At 41.0% G+C, this 11913-nt stretch overlaps 1 protein-coding gene and 1 long non-coding RNA gene across 2 annotated transcripts in view; both read left to right on the top strand.

Annotated features, from left to right (window-relative positions):
* Positions 1-8480, top strand: part of LOC106724796 — a 13015-nt gene extending 4535 nt beyond the window's left edge. The window contains exon 3 of the long non-coding RNA XR_001360631.1: positions 8409-8480. This is a non-coding gene — a long non-coding RNA (uncharacterized LOC106724796). The remainder of the gene's footprint in view (positions 1-8408) is intronic.
* SYTL5 (synaptotagmin-like 5) overlaps positions 1-11913 on the top strand; it is a 250237-nt gene that overhangs the window by 143622 nt on the left and 94702 nt on the right. The gene's annotated exons all lie outside the window — the stretch shown is intronic.

Genomic DNA, 11913 nt, shown 5'->3' with positions numbered 1-11913 from the left:
TTCCTGGACTTGTAAGTCTATTTCTTTCACCGGGTAGGGGAAGTTTTCTGTCATTATTTCTTCAAATAGGTTTTCAACATCTTGCTCTCTCTCTTCATCTGGCACCCCCATAATTTGGATGTTGATATGCTTGAACTTGTCCCAGAGGCTCCTTACACTATTTTCATATTTTTGGATTCTTTTTTCTTTTTGCTCTTCTGGCTGGGTATTTTTTGCTTCCTCGTATTTCAAATCTTCGATTTGATTCTTGGGATCCTCTAGTCTACTGTTGAATCCGTGTATATTATTCTTTATTTCAGTCAGTGTATGCTTAATTTCTGACTGGTCCTTTTCCATTTTTTTAGCATTCTTACTAATATATTTTAATGTCTCACTAAGTTCCTCAGAGGTTTTTAGAAGCTTCTTGAGTAACCTTATAACTGTGGTTTTGAACTCTATATGCAGTAGTTTGCTTTCCTCCATTTCTTTCATTTGTGACATTTCTTTGTCTGGCTGCTTCCCTGTGTTGATAGAGTGGCCTTGTGTGGTATGTGTCTTATAGGCCCAGTGGCTCAGCCTCCCCAATCACCTGAGATGGATATTCTTGGTGCACCCCTTTGTGGGCTGTGTGCACAGTCTTGCTGTAGTTAAGCCTTGATTGCTCTTGGTGTCACTGGGAGGAATTGACCTCCAGACCAATTGGCTATGAGGACCAGCTATGTCTACAATGGAAGGACTGCTGTACATGAGACACCCTTATGGGGCAGGGCTTGCTTTGATGGGGCTTTGGTGCTCACTGAGTCTGCCCCTTGAGTGTGTTGCTTATGAATGTGAAGAGTTGTAATCCGGTATGCCCTTACACTGACCACTGGGTACACTGGCTCTTGGATCTCCAAGGAGGTGCAAAGTCAGCCACTGCCTGAGGCCACCCAGCAGGAGTTACATAAAGATACAAACCTCCTTTGTGTATGGGGTTTGGAAGTGCCCAGATGAGGCTCAGCTGTGAAACAAGGCAGGCTGCTGCTGCCGGGCCTTTGGCCTTCTTTTGGAAGCTTTGAGGCTCTCTGACCCAGCCGCAGTTTGAAAGGTTTTAAGCTGAGAAATGACAGGCCATTCATATGCAAAAACCGCCCTGCACAGCTTGGGTGGGGTTGTAAATTGCGTGGGGCGGGGTCTCAGGGAATCACCAGGGTGGAGCAAACAGCAATGGCTGCCAGTCAGCCCTGCCTGGAATGGTCACGTCTCCATGTCCAGCGCCCCTGCACAGGAACAATGATTGCTGAAAGCACCTCTGAGAGAAAGCTGCCCTCACGTTCTGGCCCGATGCCAGACAGTTCAGTTTCTCTCCGTATGAGTCTGGGTCCCCAGAGTCTCACCCAGAACTGGAGTTCAGCGCAATCGGGAGCTTGTATCTCCCTCCTGATTGAAGAAAAAACAACAGTGCACCTGGTTGCCAGCCCGTTCCATGTGTGTCTTCGCACCTCTGCACCTCCTACCCATCTCAATGCACTTTTTTCTTTCCTTTTAGTTGTAGAACTTCCACTCAGACAGCTTTCTCATGGTTCTAGAGATGATAGTTGTCTTTTGTTTTAGTTGTAGTTTTGATGCGGTTGTGAGAGGCAGCAAGTACAGGTGTTTACCTATGCCGCCATCTTGGTTCTCTCTCCCAGATGTTTTTATGTGTTGTATTGTCATTCTCAATTTTTTCTATATATCATTTTATCTATCTTTTATTTATTCTTTGACCCAGTTATTTTTTAGTAGTATGTTGTTTAATATCCACATATTTGTGAGTTTTCTTACTGCATTTGTCTGCATTTTTGCAGTTTATTTCTAATTTCAAGGCATCATGGTCAGAGAATATGCTTGGTATAAGTCCAATCTTCATGAATTTGTTGATGTTAGTTTTGTGATACAACATATGGTCTATTCTTGAGAATGTTCCATGTGCACAGGAGAAGAATGTATTATCTGATGTTCTGGGATGATAAGTTCTGTAATATCTGGAGAGAACCAGAATGACAGCCTAGGTAAATGCCGGTACTTGCCGCCTCCCACAGCCACATCAAAATTACAACTAAAATACAGAACAACCATCATTCAGAACCACTGGAAAGCTAGCTGAATGGAAGTCCTACAACTAGAGAAGTAAAGAAAAAACACACAGAGAGTGGTAGGAGGGGCAGAAGCATGGAACGGGCTAGTCTGACAGCCACATGTGGCATTATCTTCAACCAGAGGGATATCTTGTCTGCTTAGATGTTCCATGAGGATCAATGGGTCCCAGACCTACACCAGAGCCTCAGCTCAGCTTTAAAGAGCTGGAAAGAGAAGTCCCCATAACTTTGGACTGTAAAAACCAGGAGAGATTGTGGCTGAGTAACATGGAGGCTGCTGGAGACCCAGGCAGTTTCTCTCAAAGGCCTGGTACATGAATTACATGGACTTGCTCCCTCTAAACTCTCAAGTGCAGGGGCAGTGGCTTAGGGGAGGCAAGGACATATGAGGAGGAACTGGATTGTCTGCCTTCAGAGCAGGAACCCAGGGATGGCTTTCTCCCAGACAGGGATGCTTGCAGACGTCCTTGTTCCTGTGCTGAGACCTCCCACACTGCAGAGCTGACAGGCAGCCATATATAAGTTTCCATCTTCCTGGCTCACACTATTCACTCCACTTTGGTGATTCCCTGAAACCCTGCCCCATCCAATTTTCAACCCCACTCAATCTGTATGTAGTGGCTTTTCCCTATGAATGGATTGTCCTGACTTAGGCTTTAGACTTTCCTAAAATCTCTCAAGCAAGCAGCAACTGGCTCCACTATGCCCCATACCTATCAATAGAGGTCCAAGACAGCTTGGCCTCACCTGGGCACTTCGAGGCCCAACACAAGTGGCTGCAATCTGCAGATCATAGTGTGGTTCCTGCGGGGTGGCTGCAGGCAGTGGCTGACTTTGCACCTACTGGGAGGCATCAGAGCCAGTGCACCCAGTGGACAACTTCAGACTATACCATGTTACAACTTTATACATCCATGAGTGGCACACCCAAGGGACAGACTCATTAAGCACCTAAGCCCCACTGAAGCTAGTCCTACTCCATAGGGGTGTCTCCCGCACAGCACCTCTGTAGTTGTAGCTGGTCCTCACAGCCAATCGGCCTGGATGTCAGTTCCTCATAGTGACATCAAAAGCAATCAAGTCTCAACTCCAATAAGACTGGGCACACATCCCACACAGGAGTGCACCTAAAGTGCCCAACTCAGGTGACTGTGGAGGCTGATCCATTGGGCCTTAGAGGACATTTTCTACACAAAGCTACTCTATCAATTCCAGGTGACATAGCAACTCTACCTAATACATAGAAACAAACTCAGGGAAGCAGCCAAAATGAGGAGACAAAGAAACACGTCACAAATGAAAGAACAGAAGAAATTTCAAGAAAAAAAGAACTAAATTATATGGAAGCAAACAAACTACTAGATACAGAGCTCAAAACAATAGTTATTAGGTTTCTCAAGGTTCTTAATGAGAGCTTCAAGGGACTTGTGAGACTTTCAAGTATCTTAGTGAGAAGTTCAAAGACATGAAAAAGGACCAGTCAGAAAGTAACCATACACTAAATGAAATAAATATTGACTTATAGGGATTCACCAGTAGGGTATTCCAAGAACCAAGTTAATAATTTATAATATGAGGAAGCAAAATACACCCTATCATAAGAGTGAAACAAAAAAGAACCCCCATAATATGAAGCCAGTTTTAGGAGCTTCTGGGACAACTTCAAGCTTACCAGCATTCACATTATGGGGATGCCAAAAAGAGAAGAGAGAGCAAGATATTGAAAATCTATTTGAAGAAATAATAACAGGAAACTTCTCCTAACTGGTGAAATAAACAGACTTCTAAGTCCAGGGAGTACAGAGAGTTCCAAACAAGGAGTACCCTAAGAGACCTACATCACGATACATCAGAATTAAAATGCCAAAGGTTAAAGACAAAAAGAAAATCTTAAAAGCATCAGGAGAAAAGAAGTTAGTAAGTAGAAGAAGGGGAAAAAGATAAAAAAAATAGGAACACTAAAATGGCAATAAATACATATCTATCAACAATTGAATCTAAAAATCAAAATAAATGAACAAAGAATCTAATGAACAAAATAAACTAATGAATAATATAGAAATAGAAGCATGGAAACATGGATCAGACTGAGGAATCTCAGATGGAAGGGGGGAGGGGTAGAGCAGGAAGAGATTCACCAAAGAACTTAAATATCCATATGCATTATGTATAAATACAGACAATAGGCTGGCGAAGGCTTGGGGAGGAGAGGGAACCAGGCAGAGGGGGGCAATGGGGAGAAAAAGGGACATCTGTATTATTATCAACAATAAACATTTTTTTTAAAGAAAGGTTCTGTAAATGTCAAAATTATGTCCATTTGGTCTAGTGTTTCATTTGAGACCAATATTTATTTATTGATTTTCTGTTTGGTTGATATGTCTAGAGCTGTTAATGTAATATTATGTACAGTGTGTTTTGATCTGTTTCCCCCTTTAGTTCTGTGATTAGCTGTTTTATTTAGATCAGTGGTCCTTATTTGGGTGTATACATGTCAGGGCTGACCGGTAGACCCTGAGTAACAGATGAACAGATTGCTCTAACCCACGTTTCTATGAAAGAGCAGCTAAGGGACTACTTGACTATTGCCACCAAGTGGCCCAGTTCACCTGCCTCCTTTGGCTTTTATAGTCATAACAGCTTGAACTAAAATTAACCTCTAGATACAATTAGCAGGGTAAGTATCCTTGAGAAAGTATATGCATCTACAAGGTCATGTATTTAAAATCTAAACATAAAAAAAAGACTAAACATAGAGATTCTAGCAAAACACCCCGGAGGATCAGACTTGTTTGGAAAAGTCAAGGTAGGCGCTGCTGCCTTAGGCAAGGTCCCCTCAGAGGCCCCCTACCTTTCAGAGAATCCTCCTTACAGACATTTCAACCAAGTTCTGTGCTTCCCCACACATACATATTAAGAAGTGTTATGTTTTCTTTTTCTTTTTTTTTACATAATGGTGAATTGTGCTGCTATGAACATATGGGTGCACATATCCTTTCTGATTGGTGTTTCTGGTTTCTTGGGATATATTCCTAGAAGTGGGATCACAGGGTCAAATGGGAGTTCCATTTCCAGCTTTTTGAGGAAACTCCATACTGTCTTCCATAGTGGCTGCACCAGTCTGCATTCCCACCAGCAGTGCACAAGTGTTCCTTTTTCTCCACATCCTCTCCAGCACTTGTCGTTTGTTGATTTGTTGATGATAGCCATTCTGACAGGTGTGAGATGGTACCTCATTGTTGTTTTGATTTGCATCTCTCGGATGATTAGTGACTTTGAGCATGTTTTCATATGTCTCTTGGCTTTCTGAATGTCCTCTTTTGAAAGGTGTCTATTTAGATCCTTTGCCCATTTTTTGATTGGATTGTTTATCTTCTTTTTGTTAAGTTGTATGAGTTCCCTATAAATTTTGGAGATTAGGCCCTTATCAGATATGACGTTGGCAAATATGTTTTCCCACGCAGTGGGTTTTCTTGTTGTTTTGTTGATGGTTTCTTTTGCTGTGCAGAAGCTTTTTATTTTGATGTAGTCCCATTTGTTCATTTTCTCTTTAGTTTCAACTGCCCTAGGAGCTGTATCAGTGAAGAAATTGCTTTGGCATATGTCTGAGATTTTGTTGCCTTTGGATTCTTCTAGAATTTTTATGGTTTCCTGTCGTACATTTAAGTCCTTTATCCATTTTGAGTTTATTCTTGTGTATGGTGTAAGTTGGTGGTCTAGTTTCATTTTCTTGCATATATCTGTCCAATTTTCCCAACACCATTTATTGAAGAGACTATCTTGGCTCCATTGTATGTTCTTGCCTCCTTTGTCAAATATTAATTGAGCATATTGGTTCGGGCTAATTTCTGGACTCTCTATTCTATTCCACTGATCTATATGTCTGTTCTTGTGCCAGTACCAGGCAGTTTTGAGAACAGTGGCTTTGTAATACAGCTTGATATCTGGCATTGAGATCCCACCTACTTTGTTCTTTCTCAGGATCGCTGCAGCTATTCGGGGTCTTTTTTTATTCCAGATGAATTTTTGGAGAGTTCGTTCTAGATCTTTGAAGTAGGCCATTGGTATTTTAATGGGAAGTGCGTTGAATTTATAGATTGCTTTGGGTAGTATGGACATTTTAATGATGTTGATTCTACCAATCCAAGAACATGGTATGTTCTTCCATCTCTTTATGTCTTCCTCTATCTCTTTTTTCAATGTCCTGTAGTTTTCTGAGTAGAGGTCTTTTACCTCTTTAGTTAAGTTTATTCCTAGGTAGCTTAATTTTTTTGGTGCGATGGTAAATGGGATTGTTTTTATAATCTCTCTTTCTGAAAGTTCACTATTGGTGTATAGAAATGCCTCAGATTTCTTGGGGTTAATTTTGTATCCTGCTACATTGCCAAATTCATGTATTAAGTCTAGTAGTTTTTTGATGGAGTCTCTAGGGTTTTGTATGTATAATATCATGTCGTCTGCAAATAAGGACAGTTTTACTTCCTCTTTTCCAATTTGGATGCCTTTTATTTCTTCTTCTTGTCTAATTGCAATGGCTAATACTTCCAGGACTATGTTGAACAGGAGTGGTGAGAGTGGGCATCCCTGTCTTGTTCCTGTTCTTAGGGGAAATGGTGTTAGTTTTTGTCCATTGAGTATGATGTTGGCTGTGGGCCTGTCATATATGGCTTTTATTATGTTGAGGTATGATCCTTCTATTCCCACCTTGCTGAGAGTTTTTATCAAAAATGGGTGTTGGATTTTGTCGAATGCTTTTTCTGCATCAATTGATATGACCATGTGGTTTTTTTCTTTCAATTTGTTTATGTGATGTATTACGTTTATTGATTTACGGATGTTGTACCATCCTTGCATTCCTGGGATAAATCCTACTTGGTCATGGTGTATGATCTTTCTGATGTACTGTTGGATCCGATTTGCTAAGATTTTGTTGAGGATTTTGGCATCTATGTTCATGAGGGATATTGGCCTGTAATTCTCTTTCATTGTGTTGTCTTTACCTGGTTTTGGTATTAGGGTGATGCTGGCTTCATAGAATGAGCTTGGAAGTGTTCCTTCCTCCTGAATTTTTTGTAGTAGTCTGAGGAGGATAGGTTTTAGTTCTTCCTTGAAAGTTTGGTAAAACTCCCCTGAGAAGCCATCTGGTCCTGGGCTTTTGTTTGCTGGGAGCTTTTTGATGACTGCTTCAATTTCTTCCATAGTTATTGGCCTATTGAGATTTTTAGATTCTTCCTGATTGAGTTTTGGAATGTTGTACTTTCCTAGGAATTTGTCCATTTCCTCCAGGTTGTCTAGTTTGTTGGAGTAGAGCTGTCCATAGTATTGTTTAACAATCATTTGTATTTCTGTGGGGTCTGTTGTTATTTCGCCTCTATCGTTTCTGATTTGGTTTATTTGGGTCCTCTCTCTTTGCTTCTTGGTGAGCCTGGCTAGAGGTTTGTCGATCTTGTTTATCCTTTCAAAGAACCAGCTCTTGGTTTCATTGATTTTCTGTATTGTTTTTTTGGTCTCTATGTCATTTATTTCTGCTCTAATCTTTATTATCTCCTTCCTTCTGCTCACTCTGGGGTTTTCTTGTTGCTCTCTTTCTAATTCTTTGAGTTGTAGAGTTAGATGATTTACTACCATTTTTTCTTGTTTTTTGAGGTAGGCCTGTAGAGCTATAAACTTCCCTCTCAGGACTGCTTTCATTGTGTCCCATAGGTTTTGGATTGTTGTGTTTTCATTGTCATTAGTGTCCAGGATGTTTTTAATTTCTTCTTTGATGTCATTGGTAACCCAATCAATATTTAATAACATGCTATTCAGCTTCCAAGTGTTTGAGTATTTTGGGTTGTTTTTATTGTAGTTTATTTCTAACATTATGCCATCGTGGTCTGAGAAGAAGCTTTTTATGATTTCAATCTTCTTGAATTTGTGGAGACTTTGCTTGTGACCCAATATGTGGTCTATTTTTGAATATGTCCCATGAGCACCTGAGAGGAATGTATATTCCATGGCTTTGGGGTGAAGTGTTCTGAAGATGTCAATTAAGTCCATCTGATCTAGTGAGTCATTTAGGATTGCTGTTTCTTTGCTGATTGTTTGTCTAGCGGGCTTATCCAGTGGTGTCAGTGGTGTATTAAAGTCCCCTACTATGATTGTATTGTTGTCGATCTCTCCTTTGATATCTTCCAGGAGTTTTTTTATGTATTTGGGTGCTCCTGCATTGGGTGCATATATGTTTACCAGGGTTATATCTTCTTGTTGTATTGATCCCTTTAGTATTATGAAGTGGCCTTCCTTATCTCTTGTTATGGCCTTCACTTTGAGGTCTATTTTGTCTGATATAAGTATTGCTACCCCAGCTTTCTTTTCCTTTCCATTTGCCTGAAAGATATTTTTCCATCCCTTCACTTTCAGTCTGTGTGAGTCCCTTCTAATGAGGTGGGTCTCTTGTAGACAGCAGATGTATGGGTCATGTTTTTTTATCCATTCAGCCACTCGATGTCTTTTGGTTGGAGCATTTAGTCCGTTTACGTTTAAAGTTATTATTGAAAGGTACTTGTTTATAGCCATTTCTTTTTGTGTGTGGCTGTTTTCTTTCTGAGCTTTTTATTCCTTCTTTTTACACCAGTCCCTTTAGCATTTCTTGCATTGCAGGCTTGGTGGTGATAAACTCCCTTAGCCTTTTTTTGTCTGTGAAGCTTCTTATTTCCCCTTCAATTTTGAATGATAGCCTTGCTGGATAGAGTATTCTTGGGTTCAGTCCTTTGCTTTGCATCACTTTGTAAATTTCCGTCCATTCTTTTCTGGCCTGATGTGTTTCTGTTGAGAAATCATTTGATAATCTAATGGGAGATCCCTTGTATGTAACTTTCCGTCTCTCTCTTGCAGCCTGTAAGATTCTCTCTTTGTCCTGAACATTTGCCATGGTAATTATGATGTGTCTTGGTGTGGGTCTTTTCGGGTTCACCTTGTTTGGGACTCTCTGTGCTTGTGTGACTTTTTTCTTCCCCACCTCAGGGAAGTTTTCTGATATTATTTCTTCGAGTAGGTTTTCTAATCCTTGTTCATCTTTCTGTTGTTCTGGCACCCCTATTATTCGTATGTTGTTTCGTTTCATGTTGTCCCAAAGCTCCCTTAGGCTCTCCTCCTGTCTTTTAATTTTTTTCTCCAATTGCAGTACAGTTTGGGTGTGTTTTGCTTCCTTGTCTTCTAATTCACTAATTCGGTCCTCCGCTTCTCCTAGTCTACTGTTGATGCTTTCAATGGTGTTTTTTATTGCAGCTATATCGCTCTTCATTTCTTCTTGGGTCTTGCATAAGTTATTGATTTTTTCATCTGTTTCTTCTTGCTTCTTGCATAAGTAGTTGATTTTTTCCTCCATCCGGTTTATGCACGCTAGGACCCTTATTCTGAATTCTTTTTCTGTCATGTTGCATGCCTCTGTCTCACTTAGCTGCTTTTCTGGCGAGTCCTCCTTTTCTTTCCTTTGGGGGTTTCTTTGCCTACCCATGTTTGATCTCACTGACATATCTAGATGTTGAGTCGTTCAGTGGCTGCTCCCTGGGTGGCAGTGGCTCCTTGGGCTGTGGTTGCTCCTTGGGTGGTTGCGGTAGCAGCTGCTCCTCAGTTGGCAGCAGCTCCTCTGGTGGGTGTTGTTCACAGCTGTGGTGGCTCTTCTGGCTGGTGGGGGGAGGCTTCACGTACAGCTGCTGTTCCTCAGACAGAGGGTGTGGTGATCAGGAGGCTGCTGTTGCTTGGATCTGCTGCGTTGATTTAAAGGCACAAAATACAACACAACAAGGCACAACGTACCAGGCACTGAACACAAATATATTCACGATATTAATAACCCCAAATAAAGGTGACCACCCGAATTAAGAGAATTAGGGGATAAGGAGGAAAGAAGAGAAAAAGATAAAAGAGAAAAAAGAAAAGAAAAGAAAAATAAGAAAGAAAAAAAAAGGAGTGCAAAAGTGAAATTGGGAAAAAAAGAGGGGGAAGAAAAGAAAAAGAAAAAAAAGAGCGAAAAGAGAGAATGAAGTAGAAGAGGGGAAGAGACTATTTGTATGAGGTGAAAACTCCGATAGAACTGCCACTAATCCCAACAAATTCTAGCAACAGATCCCTGGAGATGAATGCAAACTACAAACAACCAATGATATCAAGAGAGGCAAGGGAAAACAGAAGCACAAAAATAGCCGGGGGGTGGGGGAGGGGAGGGAGGGGAAAAACCAGCAGAAAAAAAATAAAAATAAAAAGCAAAACAACCTCACAACCAGTCCTAAAAAAGAAAAAAAAACACAAAACAAAACAAGCAAAAAAAAACCACACACAAACAAACAAACAAAAAAAACAATATATTCAACAATCAAGCAAACAGCAAGAAAACAATAGAATGATAAGAGAAAAAAATGTTTGGATAGTGAAGAAGGATAAGGGATAGGTGTATAAGGATTTAGAGCAGTGGATTGGAAATAGGATATATAAGTAGGGTGAAATTAGACAGGGGGTAAAAAGACGGAATAGGGAAAATCTAAAGCAGGAATAGGGTAAGAGAAACAGGACACCAAAAGGGGAAAAGTGAGGAAGAGGGTTTTAGCATAGAGGTAAAATTGAGGTAGGGAAAATTGATGCTAAAGGAACGATGAAAATAGAATGGAGAACACTACTCCCAAAATAAAATAAAGAGAAAATAATATGGCACTTTAAAAAATGGTAAAATGGTAGCAGTAATAATACTGGTTAAAAATAAAAATGTAGTAATTAAAAGGGTAAAATCAGGTGATGGAAAAAGAAGAAAAAAAAAAATTCGTTTCTTAGTTAAAAGGGGAAAAAGGAAAAAAAAAATTTGCAGTAGTGAAGGTCTTTCGGTTCTTCTACTCTTCAGCCTGGCTCGCCTTAGTCCTGCCAGGTATTCAGGAGAGTGTTGAATTTCCCTGCGATACACTGTTCCTCCCTGTTGTAAATCACAGTCCTGATTTTAAAGCAGGCTGTATTTGTGATCCAGACTTCCTTAATTTGTGTTCACCTAAGAGTCAGTTTGTGGCTCAGCCTCTGGGTGGCAGTGTTTTGGGGTTGGCCCTATGTTTTCTTGATATAGTGTTGCCTTTATCATTATATAGTATCCATCTTTGTCTCTTATTATCATTGTTATCTTGAATTCCTTTTTGTCAGGTATAAGTATAGCTACACCTGCTTTTCTGTGGATGTTATTTGCTTAGAGAATCATTTTTCACCTTTTACGTTGAATCTACCTTTGTCTTTGTAACTTAGATGTGTCTCTTTTAGGCAGCAAATGGATAGGTTTTGTTTCTTTATCCACTCTGCTACTCTGTGGCTCTTTATTGGTGAATTCATAGCATTTACATTTAGGGTAAATATTAATGTACTAGAGGCCCAGTGCATGAATTCATGCATGGGTAGGGTCTGGCCAGCCCACCCCAATGGGGGGGGTGGCTGGGGGAGGGGCCACAAGCCATTGGCATGCTGGCCCTTCCCCTGATCAGGTTGTTGGGGGCCAATCGAGGGCTGTTCCAGTTGCTGTGCTTTTATATATATAGACTAGTGGCCCAGTGCACAAAATTCTTGCATCGGGGAGGTGTCCCTCAGCCCAGCCTGCACCCTCTCCAATCTGGGACCCCTCAGGGGATGTCCGGCATTTGGACATCCCTTTCGCAATCTGGGACCACTGGCTTCTAACTGCTCACCTGCCTTCTTGCCTGATCGCCCCTAACCACTCTGCCTGCCAGCCTGCTCACCCCCAACTACCCCCTGTTGCCGGCTTGCTTGCCCCCAAATGCCCCCCCTGCTAGCCTGCTGGCCCCCAACT

This window comes from Myotis brandtii, unplaced genomic scaffold, assembly GCF_000412655.1.
Source record: "Myotis brandtii unplaced genomic scaffold, ASM41265v1 scaffold976, whole genome shotgun sequence".
Classification (NCBI taxonomy): Eukaryota; Metazoa; Chordata; class Mammalia; order Chiroptera; family Vespertilionidae; genus Myotis; species Myotis brandtii.
Note: the sequence above shows the minus strand (reverse complement) of the source record. Positions and strands in the feature narration are given on the sequence as shown.